General features: G+C 36.7%; 1 protein-coding gene across 8 annotated transcripts in view; it reads left to right on the top strand.

Moving 5' to 3' along the window:
• Positions 1-16923, top strand: part of FNDC3A (fibronectin type III domain containing 3A) — a 156034-nt gene that overhangs the window by 60539 nt on the left and 78572 nt on the right. The gene's annotated exons all lie outside the window — the stretch shown is intronic.

The raw sequence follows: 16923 nt of genomic DNA, 5'->3' as shown, positions 1-16923 counted from the left end.
ATGATACATAAAAGTGTGTATGCTTGTGGTTTTTTTCCTGTCTTTCTCAATACCACCACACCAAAGCACAAACTCTGAATTACCTATTATTCCAGTAGCATCCTAATTAGTCTCTTTGCCCTGGTTTCTTGATTAATCTGACTGTAATATTATATTGTTCATGTCACTCCCCTGGTCCGAAATCTTCATTGAATCCAGTTCAGGTTCTTTAGTCTTTTTAAAAGATCATTTCATCTTTCTAGTCTTTCTTCCCACTTGCCCTTCAATGCTGTTTTATTTCAATCATGGTAAATTGACTTATTCACTATCTCTAGAATCTGTCTTGTACTTTGTGTACTATTCTTATCTATAATTCACCCTTATGACCACCATCCCCCAGCCTATCCAGATGCTACCAGTGCTTCAAGACTGAGCTCAGATCTTATCTTTAAAAGGTTTTCTGTGTGTGGTCTTGAGTGAGCATTCCTTCCACACTGCTCACTAGCCACCCCCCCACACACATTTGTGACAAACAAAAATGTCTCTAGATATCACCAAATGTCCCGAGGGGCAGAATTACCTCTGGTTGAAAACTACCACCCTATGTGAAAACAAGAACAATAAATAGGTCACTGGCTTTTAATTAGAGAACCTGAGTTTAAATACCAACTCTGTCACTTACTAGCTGTATGAAGTTTCATATGGTATTTAACCTCTATCAGGTACATTTCTCATCAGTGAAATTCCCATCCTTGTGAAATAATAGTAGACCTCGTAGGATAATTGTGAGGTTTAACATCTACGTGTAAAGCTCTCTAAACCAGACCTGGCACATATAAGGCACTCAGAATGGTGATGTTGGGTGCTGTGGTGTTAATAGTTTAATAGAAAGTTACTCCACCTCCTGTGAAATCCTGTTGTAGTAGTTATTGTGCCATTCATTTAGCAAGTAACTAGGTATGTTGTAACATTTCTTCTAGTTATATTTTAAAAGCCATTTAAATTTTGTATGTTTATTCAGTCTCTTCAACTAAGCATTAAGCACTTTGAGGGCAGATAGCATTTCTTACATTTCTTTATATTCCCTTCAGTTGTGGGCCTTCTACATATTTAGGGTACCTAAATAATAGTTGTGCTTTCATTTGAAAAGAACATGTTAGAAATAGGGTGACCATATATGCTCTGTCATCCAACCCATGATACTTCTGAGAATCAAAGTGGACACTAGCAATTACTCCAAGACAACTGGTGTCAGCCAAGATTGTCCCAGGCAAACCAGGGCACCATTTTTCCTGGACTGTCTACTTGACTTAATCAAAGAAGAAATACACCTCTTTCTAGAGAGGCAATTAGCTCAGTAATTACAATTAAAATATTTAGCCTGCTGTCTAAACCTTACATGTTTTAGAGTTAGCACTTTCTCTAAATTAATTTAAATCTTTTGTGTGGCAAGTAAGGTAACTTCAAAATAGGAAGGGTCCACATATTATGGGTTTAAAAGAAACCAGGAAGTAGAATTTATAAGCAATATAATAAACTTTGCCTGTCTTTACTTGTCAGTTAGGTTTTCATAAAGATAATTTTATTTTTATACTGGGTACCGCTTAGAATTTAAGTTTCTAATAGAGCACACACCTTAGGTTTATGTGTACATCTCTTTTCAAATTTTTCTCAATAAATATCCATTACAGTAGAAGCCTTTAACTAATATAACGTTGGTCTTTTCAAACACATCTGCAAATGAGGATATTCATTACTATTTTAGTGTGACTTAAAAGACAAAAACTGCTAATTGCAGTTGGATAGCCAGAGTCTGATTTTTAAATAACTTATATTGTAAAAGTCAGTTGTAACTGTAATTTGTAAACCCTCTCCCTCATACAATCAATTAAATTGATTTTTTTATATGGCAGTTAACCCTTCAGTCAGGACCTATTGGATTTATAATATGCCTGTAGTACTAACAATATCCTAATAGTAGAAACTAACTACTATGTGAAGATATTTTTAAGCAGAAACACATTTCTTTACTTCAGTAAGACTGGTCTGATTAGGAAAAGGGAGACTCCTCTCTCTATATGACCAGTTATAAGAGTGGAGACTTTGTCTTAAAATTACAGGGCAGAGTTTAAAAACACAGCAAAGGGTAAGGGCAACCAGACATAAAGTAAAAAGCTCTTCCCTCTTTTTGTTTTTGTTTTTCCAAAATTAAAATATGTGATAGTGGAAGGAGTAGTAGTGAACGAGGGCCTGGGGTTTCAGTCTTTGGAAAGACCAGTGTGCCCTCACTCCACGCAAGAAAAGAAGGTAGGACGAAAAAAGACTGACTGCTGGAGTTCATCCTCTTCTTTTTCTTCATTTTTGCCATCGCTGGTTTCTGTCACATGGCAGTCATCTTCCTGAACTAGTTCTAGAGCTAAGTAAAAAGTTAAGAGTAGAAATAGAGGTGAAGGCAACAGATAACAAAGAGAACGTCTTAAGGGAAGAAAATCAAATGCCAATGAAGCTGAGAGAAAAATAGGATCTTATGGCTGTAAGGCCATCAAATTAGGAAAGTTTTTCTCTTCACAGCCACTATGTTAATAAAAGAAACCTCTCTAGTGAAACCCAAAGAATTGAGATAAATCAAGTATAAATTAATAAGCATTTGAATTAAAGACTACCTTTTTAAAGTAGTTTTATTACCTATCAAGAGTTTATAGAAACAAAAACAAAGTTGACAGAGATCACAGGGAACTTTAGAGATCTAAATAATGCCCTTATTTTATTGGCAGTTAGGATTTGTGAGTTATAGCTAGTTATGGGCAAGCTCAATATAGTACTTTTTCTACTATAGCATAACGCTTGGAGAGACGAATTGCTGATACTGTTTTCATGAGTTTACTAAGTATCTGCTGAGGTAACTGTGCCAGCTGCAGGGGACTCAGAGAAAACTAAGATACGGTTTCTGCCAAGAACACAGTGTAATAAGGAAGAAAGGGATAAAATGAACAATTGCATTACAGTATAAAAAGAGCAATAAGAGATATGCATAAAGTGTTGTGGGGGCATAAGAAGGGTATTATAACACAGAGTAATAATATGTCAGGGAAAAAAATTCTTCAAGGAGAAAGACACAAAAGTGTCTTTTTAGGAAAATAGTAGTTGGTCAAATGGAAAAGGGGCTTAAGAAAGCATTTCAAGCAGAAGAAACAGTGTACAAAAGCTACAGAAGGAAAGAATAACTTGATTTATTTGAATAACTGCAAAGAAATCTGAATTGCTAAAAAGTTGTATGGATGGAGATGAATCTGAAAACGTCAGATCTTGAAATGGCTTATCTGCTAGTCTAAGAACTTTGAACTTTATTGTAAAGGTAATGAAGAGCCATGGAAGGAAAGTTAACATCCAATTTACAGTTCTGAAAGATCAGTGATGTCTGCCTATTCTGTTAATATGTGGTTACCTAAAAATCTTCCTACTACAAACATCTAGAAGTGTTCAATAAAATGTCACAAATATTCTTTGAAATGCATTGCTGAGCTTCTCTCTCCTCCCTCTCTACGATCCCTGCAAAAAAGAGGGAGGGAAATGGAAATAAATTATGGGCCAGAAACAAGGACTTTTCAATATTTGTTTTTCAAAATATGTTTCATATTTATAATGAAAAAAACATACTTTGTTCATTTGATTTGATCATTTTTTATTGTTCCATGCCATTCTTTCTGAGTCCTGTCCAAAATCTGTCTTCCTTTACTCTTTGTGTTATTACATGTCCTTGTAGACGCTGCGCAACTCTTAAATATCTGAATGTGTAGTTACTACTTTCATTCTGCTCATCGTTTAGGTTTATTGATACTGCCTGATTCAGACCCATACCTCATTTTTGCCATCTTAAGCCAATGTGCATTGGTTTCAGCACAAATACATTATTACTTTTGAAATCAGAGTACTACCTTGAATCTGTCTCAGTTTTTTTTTTCTATTAAAAGATATTTTAAAACAGACCTAACAACTTGATGTTTTTCTGTTTTTTTAGTGAAGTGCTTTGCTAGCATATCAACAGATTGTCTTGTATGATGATAGATATTGTGAAAAGTAATTCGTTTTTGCCTGGTAATTTTACCTGGGAATGTAAAAATGTATTGAATGAGAAAATCTTTAGGTTTAGTATTAATAGATCTTTGGAATATGTGCTAAAGACTGCTTCTTAGGTTTGCTTTTTGGGGAGGTATGCGGAATAGGGAATTAGTCAAGGTTTCTGAATTTGGGTTACTGGGAAGGTCCTAGGAGCATATTTCATAGAGAATCTGTGGTAAACTCTTAAGATCCTGTTGTAGAGCTGGCTTTCCTCATGATAAATTGGACCCGTGCTTTAGACATCATCTGTTCTGTGAACTGTTGGCAGACAAGATCTTTCTTCAGTTCCGCTCCTCTCCTAACCCTGGAGACACATACAAAAATAATTGAGGGCAGGAATTAAATTTTACTTATGTTTGTAGCCCTGGTGCTTTTCATATCACCCAGCACATAGAGAATGTTCAGTAAATGTTTAATTGAATGAGCAAGATAAACATTTCTAGAGCATTTTTTATGTGCCAAGTAAATAGAGTCTATATAGACAAACAATTCTGTCTAAAAACCCTCCTTATTGAGAGGCAGATATGGCTTTCTTTTTCTCTTTTCTTTCATGACACCTCAAAATGAATAAATAGGGCTAAAGAATGAGAATTTGTTAATTAAATATCTAGTGGTTTTGCGTTGTCATATCACTTCTGCTTTGATATTATTCCATGCTGCTACATACAAGAGAGAAAGTTATTAAAAAAAAAAAAAAAAGAATATACAGATCAATTATGCCTGAATAGTTTATGTGCCCTAGCCCCTTCCAATTATATACTTTAGGAAAACAAACAAAGATACTGATGATTGTTTAATTTTATTAACCTGATAGGACAGTAGTTAAGCACGTGTTACCTGGGTGTGAGTTCTGCCACTTAGTATTATTATATTAGTCAGATTATATTAAGCAATTTAGTGATTATTTTTACGTCTGTTTTAGATTTGTTTGTATAAAAGAGAGAAAAAGAGCATCTGTTATGTAGGATTTGGCATATAATTAGTCATGGAGACTATTATTAAACCATACCTTTTGGACATATTGTTCCTATCTGTGGAATCATAGAACCCAAGAACATCGGTTACGTATAACCCCTAATTATGTTGATCATGAATTCATCAGATGTACATTTTGATGATTTGTTTTGCAACATTGCTTCCACAGCTGCACTTCAGCAACAACGAGAACCTTATGTTCTTCATCTATTCATTCATTTAATAAGAGACAAAGTGAATAAGCAAGCACTCTTATTTCCTTAAGCTTATTTGTCACGCCTTATATAGCTTTATGAGAACATAAACTAAAAAAATCATCACTGGCCCATTGCCAGTCTAAGCTGTGTCTTAAGTTATATTATCCAGGACTTTCTTCTCTGGGGCCCTCTTTCTGTGCATTTTTCAATCAGTAGCTTTGACAAAAATAACGTTTATAAAACTTTGAGGTGCCAGAAAGTTACCAAGGACAACTAATAACACTAAGTAAATGTCAAGCTCAAAAAGATCAGAATATTCTGAAATGATAAATCAAAACCAATAAAATTTAATAGGAATAAATATAAAGTTCTACATTTTGATTTGAAAATTAACTACACTGGTACTGTATTGATGTGTATTAGAGTTCCTTTTGAAAGTAACTCTTGTCAGTTAAACACAAAAGGAGTTTATTAAGGTGATACTGAGACTCTTCCATTTCTTCTTCCCTTTCCTTCTTGACAGTTCAGTCCTAAAACCATCAGGTGGGCAGAACGAGATAGAGGTCTTAGTCCATGAGAGCTGCCAGAACAATACGTGGACTGGTGGCTCATAAACAACAGAAACTTATGTCTTACATACCGTTAGTTCTGGAGCCTGGAAGTTCAGAGCGGGTTCCAGCATAGTCAGGTTCTAATGAGAGACCTCTTCCCAGTTGCAGACTACTGACTAATGGTGGAAGGGGCGAGGGGGCCCTCTGGGGTCTCTTCAGCAAGGGCCCTAATCTCATTCAGGAGGGCTTTATCCTCATGACCCTATCATTTCCCAAAGATCCCACCTCCTAACACCGTCACATGGGGCCTAGGATTTCAACATACAAATTTAGGGGAGACACAAACATTCCGTCTATAGCAGCACTGCTAGTGGGAATGGAGCAGGGGAGCTGCAGTACCGCAGAGGAGGGTTTCAGAGCCTAAACTGGGTGAGGAGTTCATCGCATAGGAGAACAGCCTAGTGCAGAGGCAGAGCCCAAACGGAGCAAGGAGGGAATATGCAAGTGGCCGGTACAGGGACTCCATGTGAGCAGGCGCAGGAGAGGGTGCGGCGTGGGGTGCGGGTCTCTGAGCAGGATGAGGAAGTCGTCAGGATGTGGGGTGGCTCAGCACCGGGAGTCAGTGCCTCAATAAGGTGAGAGCTTTCACCTGTGAGGGCAAGCTGACATCAAGACACAGAGGTCAGTGAGGCGGCCATGGGGAGTGGGCGCTGCTGGGGGTAGCCTGACATGGGTTGTGGGAGTCTGCAGGGTCAGATCGTTCACACGCTTGGGTGGTCTGGAGTAGAGTCAGAGCCCGAGTTGGATAAAACATCCACACACAGTATAGCCTGCTGCTGAGTGGGGAGGCCTGGCAGGGGTGCCGTAGCCCCAGCAGGGTGACGAAAGTGTCCATGCATGGGAGGCAGCAGTGTGAGGGCATTCACAGGGTTGGAGGTGACTTAGGTTGAGGTAGCAGAGCCCAAATGAGGTGAGAAGGGTATTGTCTACATTGAGGTAGGAGATGGGGTCCAGCAAGGAGAATATTCTGAGCGTGGTGAGGAGGGGATCCCCGTGGCAAGGCAGGAGGTATCGAGGCCCAAGGAAAACCCTGTCCACTCAGGGAGGGCAGCCCAGCATAGGAAATGAGAGGCTGGGTGGGTGAGGAGGGCATGCGTCCCCATAGAAGAATGGCCTGGTGGGGACAGTCAGAGGCTAAGCAGAGTAAGGCTGTTTGTAGTCCACGTGTGGGCTGAGGGGTAGAATGGCCTGGTACGGGGAGCCCGAGCTTATATGGTGGTGACAAGAGAACATACACGAAAACAAAGTGGATAGCCCAACACAGGGTGTTAAGCTTGTGTGTGACAACATGGAGCCAAGGAGACGAGAACATCCACGTGTGGCGAGTGGGGGTGGGCTCAACATGGGGATCCAGAGCCTTATATCCACACTAGGAGGGTCACCCAGTGTGGGGAGACTGGGTTTAGAGGAACCTCTGCCAGGGGTGGGAATGGTGGTAGAAAGGAAGGATTGATTATATAACACTGGGAACTAATCAAAGAAGCAGTTATATTAAAAATTACAAAATTCCCAGTTTCTTACTATCAGAGAAGGCGTTTTAGATGTAGAAAGGGAGGAAACTAGAATGAATCCTGTGGCTATTGAATTAGAAAAATCAGACATTTCTGATTCAATGTCTGGGGCAGGGAAAGTACAACATGTGACTGGAACATACCATTACCCCAGAAAGAAGGACGGGCTCAAAAATGGATGGAGATATGTCAAAAGAACATAGTAGCCAACTTGAAGGAGGTTTCACTAGCAAAATTTGATGCACAATTTGAGCATCAAAATAATCATAGAAATGGATTAGACCCTACTGAATAAAACAGGAAACTATGAGTCCACACAAATATAAGTAAGTAAATAAATAAATAAATATATACATTGAAAGTTTGATGGAAAAAAAAGGACTGTTTACATAGTTTCAAAGTACCTCCCCACAAAATACTTACCTGATTAAACGCAAAAAAAAGTAACTGAGTGGAGAAGCCTGGCAGACACCATGCCAATCAACTAATAAATTGTATGTCATCAGTAATGGCAGAAATCAAGATTGTGTGTTACCTGATATGATGCATTGAGGGGAACATGGTGTCAATTCTGTGACGTTCCTGCCAAAAATGTATAAACTGAAGCTAAACACAAGAAAACAGTAGACAAACCCAAATCAAAGACATTCTACAAAATAACCTATAATCTTCAGAAGTCAAGATCATGAAAGCCAAGAAAAGACTGAGGAACTATTCGGACAGACAGAATAAAAGGACATGCCAACTAAATGCAGTATGTGATTCTGAACTAGATCCTTTTCTTTAAAAACACATTATTAGAACAACTGGTGAATCTTGACTGGGATTTTAAAATTAGACAGTTTATTAATGTCTAATTACAAAGTACCACAAGCTGGGTGGCTTAAAACAACAGAAATTCAATGTCTCATAGTTGTGGAAGCTAAAAGTCCAAGATCAGCAGGATTGGTTCCTTCCGAGGGAGATGTCATACCTTTCTCCCAGCAGCTGGTGATGGATGGCCGGGCATCCTCGGGATGTGGCTTGTAGATGCATCATACCAGTCTCGTCTCCATCTTCATGTGACCTTCTCCCTGTGTCTCTTTGTCTTCACACAGCTGTCGTTTTACAAGGATATCATACTGGATTAGGTACCCACTCTACTCAAGTGTGACCTTATTTTAATTAATTATATCTGCAATGACCCTATTCCCAAATAAAGTCCCATTCTGAGGTACCGGTCCTTAAATATATCTTTTTGGGTAGACACAGTTCAACCTGTAATGGTAGTAATAAGGGACTAATGTTACTTCTCTGGTTTTGATGGTTGTGTTGTTATGTCAGAGAATGTTCTTATTTATAGGAAATGCATATCAAAGCAGCCCATGGGTGATAGGCCATCATGTCAGCAGCTTTCACATGCTTTTAGGGAAGAAAGTTCTTTTTGGCTCTGGACATGCAACATTTTTTGTAAGCTGTGATAGTTTCAAAAAAATTTTTGAATATATGACTTGAAGAAAACGATACTGATGTCTTTCTGAGTCTTTGGGAGGACTAGAGAACTAGTCTCAAGACTAAGCTTCAGGAGCAGTGCCCCAAAAGTGTGCTACAGAACTGGTCTTAGCAGTAAATCACCCTCAGTGCCATGATTGCCCGCGTGCCGTTTCTTCACTAAGAACTCAGTCTTACTGTCAACACAGAAGGCACTTCTGCAGCAGGGTCTTGTGGCTCCCCACCACTGCCACCTAGGAGATCGGCGCCCGGAGGAGCAGTGGTCACCTCTGGGGACTCCGCCAGCAAACAGAGCCTATGCACCAGAACAAGTGGACAGTGTCCACTACATGAAAGAGTGAAGGACTTTATGATTAGAACTTACATATTTCAGTAGAACTAGAGCTAAATATAAGTTACCTATTGAATCTCATTTGCAAAAGTGAAAACAAATAAAATCTGAGACTGCAAAAACAAATGTAAGTTCAAAACAGATGGTGTAGTACTCTGGTTATATGGTATCCTTTTACCGTGTTTAAAAGAAGTATTGATACACTGAGATTGAACCCAGGAAGGTAATTATAGCATAAAATCATGAAATCATTATTATAAAAGACTAAAAATATTGAAGGATGTTTAACCTAGAAGAAAGAGCTGTGACTTGGAAGATAGTTTTCTGTACCTTTAGAAGGCAGACCTTAGACTAACAGGTGAGAGTCAGAGAAGCAAATTTTGACTCACCGGGAAGAACTATCCAACAATTATGGCTATATAAAAATGGAGCCATTGCTTTGTTAGCCAGAATTCCAGCATTATATGTGTGCTCATGCACTGGTTAGATAATTTCATAAAAGTAATTTTTGTGTAGAAATTTGATTGAATAAGGGCCAACTTTCATTCTAACTAAAGATTATTTGATTCCAAAATAATCTGTTAATTAGACTGAGATCTCTTTAGTTAATTCTGGGAATGAATACTCTGAATGAGAGTCTTAAATTTAACGAGTATATTTGTGCACAGGCACATTTTATAAACTAATTGAGCTAGTGAATGGTTATTGCTCATAATAGACCTATAAACAGGATGCCAACTAGTAAATTTATTAATTTGCATTTCTAATGAAATAAACACTTGGGAGAGAAACTTCACTAAACTTCTGAATAATGATGCTTTATTTTGGTACATAAAACCTTACTTTACTAAAGTTTTCAAAGAATATTAGCTTTCTTCTATTTTGTTTCCTTAACAACAGAAATCGTCTTTTTCATCTCTAATTCCATGTGCTAAAATAATGCCTTTTGCTTAGTAGGTATACTGTCAATATTTATTAAAATTAACTACTAAAATATTTTTAGGTATATTGGTATACTTTTTTGCCTTGGTAACTCCTTTATACTAAAAATACACTTTTTATCCGTAGGGATATTTTAGTGCCTCTAAGTCTTCAATATGAGCACCAGTTAAGATTGTGGAGTAGTATAGAAATTTTAAGTATGTAAATAGTGAGCCATAGATAATGCCTGGATGTTGATCATTTGATCAGATCCTGGGTTTCTGTTTATTTTCTTACGATTTCATGCTAATGTGTAAAAACAGTGTCAAGGTGAATTCAAGTTTGTTGAGAGGTAATACCCTTATTGTTTCATATCTCACCTTACTTAGGGAAGCCAGTAACCTAAACAACAGTCCCAGACTGTTGAGTCTGAGCCCCTTCACCCACTACTAGAGTTAGGATATCAAGCCCCACCTCCTAAGTCCTGCTCCTTTCCTGTTTTGCTTCCAAGTGGCTCTGACCAACTTCTCAGCAGTTACTGTTGTTTTCTTACCATTGTTGCTGCTGGTGTAGTTGGCCAATGGGGGTTTATTTGGTTCTTGTTGCTTCTACTGTCACCTCATTCAAGAAGTGACTACCACTGTTGCTCCTGGGGCAGTTATCGTCAGGACCTCTGTTCCCATTTTTCTTCTCTGTGCTGCTGCTGTTGCTCACTGCTTTTCTGCTCTCACCTTGTCTCCTCATGCCCCTGATCCTGACTCTTCCTGCCATTATAGGGGTTTTGGAAGTTAAGGCAAGATTTGTCCCAACTACGTAGTACCGTGTTTCCCCGAAAATAAGACCTAGCCGGACAGTCAGCTCTAATGCGTCTTTTGGAGCAAAAATTAATATAAGACCGGGTCTTATAGACTGGGGTTTATATAATATAATATAATGTAATACCGAGTCTTATATTAATTTTTGCTCCAAAAGCTGCATTAGAGCTGATTGTCCGGCTAGGTCTTATTTTCGGAGAAACACGGTAAGTACCACTTTGGTCCTTTATGTGTTCTGGGATCACGGTGAGAATAACCAGATGTCTATCCTCCCTCCCACAATTAGTCTGTTATTTCATATTTGCCATCTCCTTTGCAGAGCATTTTTTTAGCAAGTCCCTGGGACAAACAAGCCAGATGATTTTAAGGTCATTAATAAATACAATATTTTGTTAAATACTTATAAGCTCTGTATACCATTCATCCCAACTTTTATCTCAAAGTTCTCCGCCTTCCCAAAGTAGGATTCCCTGGTCTTGTTCATTTGTATTCTAGTCTGATTTCTTAGGCCCATTGGATCTAATCATAGCCCTTTTCCCCAGGATGTCTGTGTGGGGGAGGGGAGAGGAAAATGGGGTTGTCATGCAAGTAAGACTCCTAGAGACCTGCTCTGATACCCTGGAATCCCTGAGACATGTATACAAACTAACCTCAGCCCCCATGACTCTTGTTATATATGTCAGAGCTTTGATATTAAAAATACCTCTGAAATGTATTAGAAGTTAAGTATTTATTCTCTTATGTATCATGGTCACTATAACTTTTTGCTACAGTTACTATAACCAACAGCATGAAATATTATACATACAACTTTTTTCCTAAATTCACAGCGATAAAACTTTAAAGAAATAACAAAATACATGAATGAATTAATGGTATATTATAAAAGGCACAGATATAGCAGTAAGGCAACCTGGTTTCTAGGTCCAATGGGTGGGAGTTATAGGAAAACAGATTATTTCGCTCAGTATGCCGAAGAACTTTGTAACGAACAGCTGTCAGAGAGGCTCCGGAGCAGTCAGGTCCCCATTCAGTTTTGTAGGTGGCAGTACGTGTGCTGGCTCCTCACTTGGTGGTGCTATTAGTTAGAGAGGAGCTTTAATTTCTTTTGAGTGGATGGTTGGAGTTGATGCCTTTTAAGGTTCTTCACAAGTCTCAAATTTTATAATTGTATATCCTTGGATAGATAACTTAAATTCTGGCCATTATTTTGTACATATATGAAATGAGGATGGGCTAGTGCAAATTACATTTAAAAAGTTTCCACCAGTTTTCAAATTTTTAAGTATTCATAACTATGCTAATATTTTATGCCATATCTTAAATTTTTTTAATTGAGGTTTATAACATTATATAAGTTTATATAACATTAATTCAATAACTGTATACACTATAGCTTGCTCACCACCAAAAGTCTAGTTTCTGTTCATCACCATACATTTGACCCCCTTTAACCTTTCACCCTGCCCCCACCCTCTTCTCTTGTGATAACTACCAATCTCTTGTCTGTGTCTCTGATTTTGTTTTTGTTTTGTTTATTTGTTTTTGTTTCTTTTATATTCCACATATGAGTGAAATCATATATTTTTGTCCTTTTCCATCTGACTTTTTTTACTTAGCTTAATACCTTCGTGGTCCATTCATGTGTCAAAAATGGCAGTATTTCATTTTTTGTGGCTGAGTAGTATTCCTATGTGTGTGTGTGTGTGTGTGTATCCATTCATCCATTGATGGACGCTTAGGTTGTTTCCATATCTTAGCTATTGTAAACAATGCAGCAGTGAACATAGAATGTATACATCTTTTCAAATTAAAATTTTCGTTTTCTTTGGATAAACACCCAGAAATGGAATACCTGGATTATACGGCAGTTTTATTCTTTTTTTTTTTTTTTTGAAGACTCTCCATACCATTTTTATAGTGGCCACACTAATTTACAATCTCACCAACAGTGTACAAGGGTTCCCTCTTCTCCATATCTTCTCCAATACTTGTTTCTTGTCTTTTTGATAATAGCCATTCTACCTCGTTGTAGTTTTGATTTGCATTTTCCTAATTAATGATGTTAACATTTTTCACGTGCCTATTGGCTATCTGTATGTCTTTGGAAAAATGTCTATTCAGATCCTCTGCCTATTTTTTAATCATGTTGTTTTTTTTGTTGTTGAGAGTTACAAGTTGTTTATATATTTTGGATATTAACCACTATGGAAAATATCATTTGTAAATATATCCTCCCATTCAAATGGTTGCGTTTTCATTTTTTTGATGGTTTCCTTTGCTGTGCAGAAGGTTTTTTGGTTTGATCTAGTCCCATTTGTTTATTTTTGCTTTTGTTTCCATTGCCATTGGAGTCAAGTTCGCACAAACATTTCTAAGGCTGATGTAAAAGAACTTACAGCCTATGTTTTCTTCTTAGCATTTTATGGTTTCAGTTCTTACATTCAAGTCTATAATCCATTTTGAGTTAATTTTTGTGTGTGGTGTAAAATAGTAGTGTAGATTTCTTCTTTTGTGTGTGGCTGTTCAGTATTCCCAACACCACTTAAAACTGAAGAGGTTTTTCTTTCTCCGTTGTATGTTCTTAGCTTCTTTTGATAATTAGTTGTCTGTATCGAGTTGAGTTTATTTCTGGGCTCTAAACTCTGTTCCATTGACTCTGTTTTTCTGCCAATACCATATTGTTTTGACTACTATAGCTTTGAAGTATAGTTTGAAATCACAGAGTATGATACCTCTGGCTTTGTTCTTTTTTCTGAGGATTGCTTTGACTATTCGAAGTCTTTTGTAGTTCCATACAAATTTTAGGATTTTTTGTTCTATTTCTGTGAAAATGCCATTGGAATTTTTATAGGGATTGCATTGGATCTGTAGATTGCTTTAGGTAATAGAGACATTCTGACAATGTTAATACTTCTAATCCATGAGCATGGAATATCTTTCCATTTTATGTGTCTTCAATTTCTTTCAACAGTGTCTTATAATTTTCAGTGTATAGGTCTTTCACCTTCCTGGTTAAATTTATTCCTGGGCATTTTATTCTTTTTGATGCAATTCTGATTGGGACTGTTTTCATCCTTTGTCTTTCTGATAATACATTGTTAGTGTATAGAACCCAACAGATTTTTTGTATGTTGATTTTTTACCCTGCAACTTTCCAGAGAAACCATGTTATTTGTGATTTAGTTAAGAGAAAATTGTAGCACTTAAGCTAAAAAGGAAAATATAGGCAAATTAAGTTGTCATCTGTTCTTCATGTTCCTAGTGAATAAAATGTCACTGTTACAGTTATTCTTTTGCAAGTAGAAAATCTAAAGCAGTTTAGTGAGTTCTATAAAAATAAGGGACAAAAATCTCAATTTAAAAAAATGTACTGAGTGATGGCAAAAGGAAATTAAGACTCAAAAATATAAGTGTGTGAAATAGTTTGTATTAACTTTCCAATAAATGTTTATAAACCCGTTGCATTTGGCACTTTTTATATTGGTTAGTGACTATAATAAAATGGACCTGTCGTGATCTGTGCCCTCTCTGAACTGGTCTCACAAAATGGTATTTTATTAAACAGGCAAAAATATGATATAAAATGTTTATTTTGGATGCAATTCTCTCTCCTTTTCAAGTGTCCAGTTTTCCCTTTTAGGAAATAAGCCACCTATTAAATATTAAAGATAGATAAGAGCTGGGAAATGAGGTGGTTAAGAAAATAGATCGACTTGGAAAAAATGGAAAATTCTATAATTTTAAAGGCAAGAAAGAAAAACGAATTTGGATATTATATTATATAAAACCTGGTCTTATATTATAGTAAAATAAGACCGGGTCTTACATTAATTTTTGCTCCAAAAGATGCATTAGAGCTGATGGTCTGGCTAGGTCTTATTTTCGGGGAAACACGGTATTCTCCTTGTGTGCTAGATCTCCCCCCTCCCCATAGCACCTAGAGCTGCCCCTTACATGTATAGAAACTAAGTAAATGTTTATTGACTTACTTTAGGAATAAAAACAGAATAATCTTCATTTTAGCCCTTACTCATTTCTAATTGTAAGAACAATGCCTTACAGTTTCCTCAAGTAATGGAAAAGGAGAAAGTGACTTTGTAATTTAATTAGCATATATGATACTAGCTAATGGTTATTGAACAATTATTGTACCAGTCACTGTTGTAAACATTCTACATGTAATTAACCTATTTAATCCTCCCAGCAACCCTGTGAGATAGCTATTACTCTTTGTTTTATGGACAAGGAAACTGAGACATAGCTTAGTAAGTTGCCCAGTTACCAGTTACTGAGGGGCTGAGCTGGGACCTGAACTTTGGCAGTCTGGCTGCAGAGTCTACTGTTTTAACCATTGCTTTGCAGCGGATTCTCAAACATAAAATACATAATATGGTACTCTACTCATAGTTCAACAATGGTTAGTTCCTCCCAACCACATACTTTCTTCCTGATACACTTTTCTATACTTACTGCAAGCTATTCAGAATTGTATGCTAGAAACTAGAGTGTCTGGTTTCTAAATATCTACAAGCAAATTACTGTGAGCTATGAACTTTACTCATAATTCATCTCCGATCCCAAGACCAACCCTACCAAAAGTGCCACTTGGCTTTACACACCTCGGACTACATAATGCTGGGCAAACAAAATCTCTTTTGCTTATAATTGCAAAATGTAATTTTTCCTCACAGCAAAGAAAGAACATGTTTTATTTCATTTACTAATTCTGTTCTTTGAAGAGAGAGTCCACTAAAAGAATTTTAAGGAGTAAACACTCCTATATTTTATATTAAAAACACTAAATATAATTTGAAAAAGTTCCTTCCTCATTTATACTTGAAAAACGTCTTAATTTTTATTACCTAAAAGGTGGGTGAGTGGGGCTTAATATCATTTGATTACACTTTCTCATTTTTGGGGAAGAAATCTTCACCAGTAGGCTTCAAGTTATTTTTGCTGAAGATGATATTATTAGAGTTAATAACTCTAGGCATAAAAGTGTGTGCTTTAAACTAGCGCAGGGTGTTCTTATAACATATCTTTCTGATTAACTGAAAACCAAGAAGCCTTTTTCCAATTCATTTTACTGAAAATGTTTACAAAATAAACACTTAAATGTAACCTTAGTTAAACAGAATATACTGAAAATAATTTATACTATACCAGTGCCCGAAATTATTGTCAGCATTCATACTGATTGTATGGTAGTGTAGATTATTTAGAAGATTGAGTTGAATAAATTACTGAGTCTAGCTTAGAATATGGCCAGGAAGTTTCTTTTTAAACTTAGTCTTTTATTTAACAAATGATTATGAACTTAATAGGTACAGTCACTATTCCAAAACTGAAGAGTTAGTGATGAGTAAGATAGACCCTGTCCCTGCCCTACGCAAAGTTTATAGTCTCCTAGGGAAGACAGTAAAAGGATTCAGTAAAGTGAGAGAAGTGTTATGATTGAAAAGAACAGGAAGGGGATTGTGGAAGCTCACTGCAGGAGCATTCAGACTAGTCCAGGGGTTAGGACATACTTCTAGATGACACACAAAGGTTGAGTCCTGTTCTTTACTTTTTATCTTCCCAAAATGAAAGATTAAAAAGTTTTATTAATTAGTGGTTTGATTTGATCAGGACTTGAGTCTTGACGACCATTGATTTGATTACGCATTATTAAGGATATCAACAGAATTAGCCTGTTTTGTAATCAGGAAAAATTACTTTTACTGAATATATATGCATCAAAAATAATTTTGACCCATTTCCTTCAAGTGCCTATCTTGTGTGTTAGGTTTACAGGGGATTTTTTTTCTTCTTTATATTTTCTGTATAATTTGATAATTTTGACAAGTATTAAGTAATCATATAAATGATGTTTTAATCCCTTTTAAGTTTAGTCTAATTTTTTTTATCATTCATAGATTTTCATTAAAGTTGATACCCTGAGCTCAGATAAGTGGATTTTTTAACTAGTAA

The sequence above is a fragment of the Rhinolophus ferrumequinum genome, chromosome 4 (assembly GCF_004115265.2).
Source record: "Rhinolophus ferrumequinum isolate MPI-CBG mRhiFer1 chromosome 4, mRhiFer1_v1.p, whole genome shotgun sequence".
In the NCBI taxonomy this organism is placed as follows: domain Eukaryota; kingdom Metazoa; phylum Chordata; class Mammalia; order Chiroptera; family Rhinolophidae; genus Rhinolophus; species Rhinolophus ferrumequinum.
Note: the sequence above shows the minus strand (reverse complement) of the source record. Positions and strands in the feature narration are given on the sequence as shown.